The sequence below is a fragment of the Cupressus sempervirens genome, chromosome 3, assembly GCF_028749045.1.
Source record: "Cupressus sempervirens isolate cs-2001-9-10 chromosome 3, ASM2874904v1, whole genome shotgun sequence".
Taxonomy (NCBI): Eukaryota; Viridiplantae; Streptophyta; class Pinopsida; order Cupressales; family Cupressaceae; genus Cupressus; species Cupressus sempervirens.
The window spans coordinates 849,986,338-849,993,010 of NC_143120.1; the positions used below are offsets into that span (position 1 = coordinate 849,986,338).

The 6,673-nt window shown below is 33.7% G+C and overlaps 1 long non-coding RNA gene across 1 annotated transcript in view; it reads right to left on the reverse strand.

Annotated features, from left to right (window-relative positions):
• LOC149569441 (uncharacterized) overlaps positions 1–5,763 on the reverse strand; it is a 38,788-nt gene extending 33,025 nt beyond the window's left edge. Inside the window, exon 1 of the long non-coding RNA XR_016362745.1 lies at positions 5,557–5,763. This is a non-coding gene — a long non-coding RNA (uncharacterized LOC149569441). The remainder of the gene's footprint in view (positions 1–5,556) is intronic.
• Positions 5,764–6,673: the final 910 nt, after the last annotated feature.

Consider the following 6,673-nt stretch of genomic DNA (forward strand, 5'->3'; position numbering starts at 1 on the left):
AGAAATCTCAGCCTGATGTTGGGTAGAGGAGGTATGTTGTTGCTAGTGGTGTAAGTGGTCTCTCTATGATCTCCTCAATCTAGTGTGAGTATCTATGGACGGGCACCGAGGCTGCTTGGTTCCCTTAAGAGAGGTAACAAGGGTGAAGAAGGAAGTGATAAGTGTATGGAGACATGCAGACCTAGTGGCAGACATCTCCCGAAAGGTGAAACCCTGAAGATGGAGAGCCTCCTATAGAAAAAAAAGCAAGGCACCACTGGTCATCATACCTGAAAAAGGAGGACAAGGACCTGCACTCTCTAAATAAGCAATGGAACCTCCCTCTAATCTCATAGTATTTGGGGCAATAGAATATAAAGTGTATCTCGTTCTTGACTGCATCCATGTCACAACACTGACAAATCCTTTCAACTCTGTTGGTCTGATGATCTATCTAAATACAAAGCTGGTGAGAACCTGCTCTGAAATAACCTAGCTGGATATGTAGGGCATGGGGCCATCGGTGAGAAGAGTGGTACGGACGAACCATCTTGTCAATAAAATACTCCGCATAGAAGGCCATATGAGGATGGAGACCCCCGATGGGTCAACCCAAGTCACTTGGATATACCCCCTATAGATGTCCATCCTAGTACTAAATGGGTATTTACAAACAAGATGAATGAGCAAGGTGAAATTGTGAGAAATAAAGCAAGATTGGTTTGTAAAGGATATTCACAACAAGAAGGAATTAATTTTGAAAAAACTTTTGCACCTATTACTAGATTAGAAGTAGTGAGAATGTTCTTGCCATATGGAGCTAACAACAAGTTTAAAGTTTATCAAACGGATGTCAAGTCATCTTTTCTAAATGGAAAACTTGAAGAAAAGGTATACATTGAACAACTTGGTGGATTCCCTTTGATAGATGAGAAGGATGTGGTTTTCAAATTGAAGAAGGCATTATATGGACTGAATAAGCACCCTAGAACCTGGTATGCAAGATTGGATAATTATTTGACAAGTTTGGGGTTTGTAAAAGGTAATGCTAGTAGTAACTTGCATCTAAGAAAGAATGATGATGATTTGTTGATCGAGTGTTTTTGGATGACATTATTTTTGGAGTTAATGATGAAGCTATTAAGACATTTTCAGAAGAAATGAAGAGGGAATTTGAGATGAGTATGATTGGAGAGATGAAATACTTCTTGGGATTACAGATTGTAAACCTGTTGGGACACTTACAGTAATTGGTTATAAATTATCTAGCAAAGATGAATCCCCTAGTACAAAGAAAACAAAGTATAGCTCTACGATTGGCAAATTGCAGTATTTGACACATACTAGACCCAATATAGCTAATGCAATTGAAATTGTGGAAAGAGTTTACAAGGCCTATTATCATATATTGTGATCATACAAGTATAGTGAGTATGCCAAAGAATTCAATTTTATATTCAAAGAAAAATCATATATCTATTAAGTATCACTTTTTGAGAGAGAAAGTTGTAGAGAAAGAAATCAGATTGGAATATGTTAGCACAAAGGAGAAGACATTTGGCTAAGAACACATTTGAATACTTGACAGATATTCTTGGGGTTATGCCCCAACCTACTAAAAAGTAGTTGATGCAAAGATTGCATCAATCTAATTGGTAGCATAGCATTATTTCTTTATCTAGACTGGATGCTTGATTCTTCTCCTACAGGGGAGTATATGTGTTTGAGTTGAGTCATTGAGGACTCTTGGTATTGGAATTTAACAATGTCTTTGGGCACTTGAGCTTGAATGGATTGTTTTGGAAATGACTAAACTTAGAGAATTGACATAATGATACCATTGTCATTGATGTCAACAGGTAAGAGAGAGTAACATGTGAAAAACATCCTTTTGGGGGGAAATGATAAAATATCCTTTGGGGGAAAGATGAGTACATGAAAAACAATATTTCTTATGAGAACAATGTATTGATTGATGTATGGGGGAGATTAACACCTTCCTTATGTATGTTGTTTATTGTGTGGTTGTGATTTCAACATTTTAAAAAAATCACAACCTGTCTTAGTTTGAGCTTGACATGTGTGTTTACATTTATGTGGGAAGCATGAATGGGGGAGAAAAGGAAGAAGGAGAAGAAATATATTTGGTATTCTTTGTAGTTATAATTTTTTCATCTATGTTTCCATCAATACCAAAGGGGTAGATTGTTATCATGCATTTTAATGGTATTCCTGGGGGGGGGTATGTTAGAAATGTTGGAGACAAAATTTAGAGCTTATGTGTTGCATTCATGATAGAGTTTGTCATTGATGTCACATATACACCTTATTCTATGAAGATTTCTATAGTTAAAAAGGATGAATTGTTTGAAATGATCAACAGTCAATGATTTATGGTATGCACACTTGAAAGTGGCTTTAGGAGCATGTCCTAACGCTATGTCTCTGTTCACAAAAAAAGATTTGTAATTTTGGAAAAGTTATGCAAACAAATGGGGAGGTTTCTTTTAGAGAGAGCTTCTGGAAAGCAGTTACTAGTAAACTGGTTGTATCTTTTAAAAGAGATGAAATTTGGTTAAGAGAGCCTTAAGTAAGGTCACAGACATACTAAAGATGCTATGTTCCAAAGCAGAAGGCAAAATTGGATATGCAGTTTTAGTCAACTTATTGAAAATTGTTCAGAGTATGATTTCTCGTGAGTCGAATATTGTAAAAAGCATTGTGGAAAGAGTATAATTACAATGTAATGTATAATGTAATATCTTAAAGATATCCTATATTATTATTTTAAATTTGGAATAGGATTTTGTATTTAAAGGAAAGATTATTTCCTTGGTTGTAATCATCGGTGGGATCATTTTTTATGTGAACTTGAATGAAAATTCAGCTAATGTCAAAGCAAAGATTGATGTGGATTGATCTATTGTGAGATCCAAAGGAACTATATTGGCAAAGTATTTTTTGTTTGGTCAGTTTATAAATCTTGGATATGATTATTTGGAATATTGTCTATTGAAGATTGTTTATGAGGCTATTTGGATAGTGGGTTTCATTGTCCTCATTTCAACTCCTAATAGGGTTAGAGTCTCCTAACATGGATTCAAAGTCTCCTAATAGGGACTCTCATAAACTGTTTGCATTTTATTGACTCCTAACGGGGTCTACACTTTCACAAGAAACTTTTATATTAGTACATCATCTTGTGGGCATCATTCCCACCGAGGTTTTCTCTCTGATCAAGGGTTTCCCTAGTCAACATATCTGGTGTTAATGTGCATGTTTATCTTCCAATGGTTTTTGCATCTACTATTTACATGTTTTAGAATTAATAAAGGTAGTGAGAGTTGTTTTAAGCACATAATTGATTCATGACCACCCCCTCGCCCGCCCCCCCCCCCCCCCCTCTTAGCTATCTTGGTGGACTTTACTTTATAATAGAGGAAACATTCTATCCATGTGCAATATATGTGGACACTTTAGACATATGAAAATGTTACAAAAATTGCACACATGCTGAATTTTACTAGGAAGTAACATCACAAAAAGTAACATTGCAAAAGGAAAAACATACATTTTATATTCATTACTATTCCAACATTTTTGCAATCATATATGAACCCCTGAGCAAAAGAGATACAATGTTCATTGTATAGATCATCATCGATATGTATAATTTTCATTTTTACAAAGTATGAAATGAATTAATATGCTGAATAGAGAAGACCTCACACAAGCCCTGAGTATAACTAGCTAAGTGTTCTTTCATAAAGAAATACATAAATAGAAAAAATACATATGTATCAAAGAAATAGGAATAGAGGTAACTAGTCATTGCTTGTTGCTTTGACTGGTTATGACTCTTCCCCTAGCAAATTCGTCCAGTTCCACACTCTCCAACAATTGCAACAAAAAGGAAGAAAGCAACTAATGTTAGATCCCGAAGGATCTAAGCAATGATCGTATATCTCTATTCCTATACACACTTTATCTGTCAATGCATTTCGTTATGAAATAAAAGTAAACAGTAATATTGAAATCTAGTGCTGAGAGAAATAATATCATTTATGGGTGTCACGAGCCCGTGCTCGAACCTCATGAAAGATAGCTTAGACGTCACGTAAAATCAGAGTATCTTAACAGTGAGGAGAGCATCATTCCAGCGTATAAAGATGGAAAATATTCAAATGAAATGTGTAAAAAAGAGATCCATCAACATCTATAACATGGAGGCAATTTTAAAAGAACATAAGCTTTAGCTACTTTTGGATCAGATGTACAATGTGCGGGATGTTTATTTTACATACTAGCATATTAGTATCCGGACCGGCATAACACATGGATTAGTTCTATACTTCCAGAATTTGAATGACAAAGCTTTTCAATCTGTTATATTGCCTACATATATTGGTCAATTACAACCTTGAGTACTGTAAGGTATGGAGACATACATGTAGCAAATACATTAAACTGTGTAATTAGATTTTCATGTTTAGTTAAACCTGCTATTGGAAGCCTCAGTTTTCTACAAATTGCTTAAACAGACACCCAAGTTATTTTTTTAAAATGCTTTGACATTTTGTGATTAACCCAAATCAGCAACAAAGGATGCAAAACAGTAAGGTATCTTGCTCTGTTAAAAGACACCATTGATTAATAGTAAAAAGAGAAAAAAGCTGTGTAGCAGCATCTAGTTCCTAGCCAGTAAAAGAATCTTACAAGTTTATGAGAAGTTGTCAAAATCTGTGTTGTATTCTATAGGCGAATAAGGAAGAAAGCAAAATGATGAAAGCTTCAATGAACAGTTTCAGACTTGGCAACTTTCAACAAGGCAACCACTATCTACAGGGGTATTTTGGTAGCATCTTTATAAAAAGAAAATTCATATATAGTAAAAACTCTCATCAAATCTGGCATGAATAAGTTGAAGGATGTACCCAACAAGATCAAGCATACAAGAACCCTTATCATATCAGCCTTCAAGGAAAATATAGTCACGATTTTGAACATGGCACAAGCAAGTAAATATGCTTGGCCTTATAAAATGAGCAGCTATAGCATAAAGAGGAGCAATCCAAAAAATGAGCAGCATTTCTTTTCAAGCTCACGACTTATAGATCAAGAAATAGTAGCAAATCTAAAAGAGCTCAAGATTAAACCAAAGATACATTAGAATACCTTGTATATTCATGGCGGCTGTAAGGATATATAGCCCCAATTTTTATAAAGAATGAGCAAATAATCTCATTAAAAAAAAAGAACCTGTCAAACGATTTAAAGCTTGTGCTTCCAGCTCTGTGATTTAAAATGAATGACAAGGGAATTTTGGAGAAGATGAGAATAAGGGGAAAGCATTCTCAGTTGAAGACAAAAGGTGAGAGCAGAATCTACAGAATGAATGCAAGCACCGAGAATAAAACACAATGATTGAGCCCAGTTCGAAACTATAAATTTTTAGTTCTCAAAGTCAAGCTCATTAGCAGTTATCAAGATTGAAGCTCTAGCTCGCTGATTATGGTGGCCAACAAAGAAAATATCAAGCAATGGTAAAGTTTTTAAGCAAAAAATGCTTCAAAATACCTCTTTGAAGTTTTTATCGCTCTTCATCCTCCACAAATTCTCCAGCAAGTTCCTCCAAGCCGGCCATAATCAGGAAGACCTAGCAAAGAACGCAGAGAGAAGGGACAAAGAAAACGCACAGGAAGGCTCTAAATTTTTTTTCTCCAAAACCCTCATTCTTCCCCATGGCGGCGAGAGCTCTTCTTTCTCACATTTGCAATGTGTAAAATGAAATGTTGTTGGTATGTTTTAGGGTATTCATATGCCTTCTAGAACTTCGTATTTCCCATCGATTTTGTGGGATATGCTTTTTCTTTTCCAAGTCTTTATTTCTTGTTGTAAGCCTTCTCTTTTTGCTTGATTTTAATTATAATTTTACAAAAAAATTATCTTTATCTAACTTTATTTTAAAGGTAGAATGAATATTTTAAAATATGCATTATAGTGTTAGGAATGTGTTTTTGATATATCAATGTTAACGATATTATTGAGTGATTTATGATTTAAATCATTTAAATGAAATTATTGACATTGTTAATCCAATTGATACATCAAAACAATACTCATGACACTATAATAAATATTTTAATTTTAATTTTTTAAATTAATAATATTTATTATAAACCTTATATTTTACATGTTAATCAATATCAACTGGATTAATAATGTTAAGTGATTTAACGTATCATTTAATAACATTATTAATACAATTATTCCTAATCGAAATATAAAATATCAGTATTATAATAAATATTATTAAATAAAATATTAAACAATTTATGATTTATTTATCTAATTGATATTAATCAATATTGACTAGATAATTAAATCATAAAATATTTAATATTAATGAAAAGAATAAGATATTTATTTGACTTTTAAAATAATTAGAAGGATCTTAAGATTTTTTTTTTGCAAAGTTATAGCATTAGTCATGTATGATAAGACTTGAAGGCAGGAAGTTATTGCATTTTGGAAGACTTTTGAGAGTCTACTTGGAGATATAACTGCATTTATGAGGGGTAGTTGATGATATTATCAGACCATGCCTTTTGGGCTTTTTGGTACACCTTTTTGAAGTCTTTTCAAAGACTCAAGTTTGGCCTCAAGGGTTGAATCCGACCCAGCATTATGACTT